The 339-nt window shown below is 37.8% G+C and overlaps 1 protein-coding gene across 1 annotated transcript in view; it reads right to left on the reverse strand.

Annotated features, from left to right (window-relative positions):
- LOC119412970 (multiple inositol polyphosphate phosphatase 1) overlaps positions 1-339 on the reverse strand; it is a 129,293-nt gene that overhangs the window by 74,022 nt on the left and 54,932 nt on the right. The window lies entirely within an intron of this gene.

The raw sequence follows: 339 nt of genomic DNA on the forward strand, positions 1-339 counted from the left end.
CCCCCCCCACTACCACCCGAAACGGTTTTCTACACTCACGCAAAAGACACATGTCAAACAGTGGATTCTTTAAGAAATGACAACATTGCATACATTTATTAGGGATGGAGTCCAATTCCAGTACATGCAAATCACCACTGTCCTTTAAATGTAGTGTTGACATTATTGCAAACACTTGTCTCCCTGCTGTTTTTGTGTATTATAACTTTTTTTATTATCTTAGGATAAAAAAAACATTAACAATTACATGGGATGCCTTGTTCTGCATAATTTAAACATATACACAGTGGGAACAGGAATGGCAATGCTTTAGACATCATCACAGCCTCTTCGTCAACC

The sequence above is a fragment of the Nematolebias whitei genome, chromosome 1 (assembly GCF_014905685.2).
Source record: "Nematolebias whitei isolate Nwh7 chromosome 1, NemWhi1, whole genome shotgun sequence".
Lineage (NCBI taxonomy): Eukaryota > Metazoa > Chordata > Actinopteri > Cyprinodontiformes > Rivulidae > Nematolebias > Nematolebias whitei.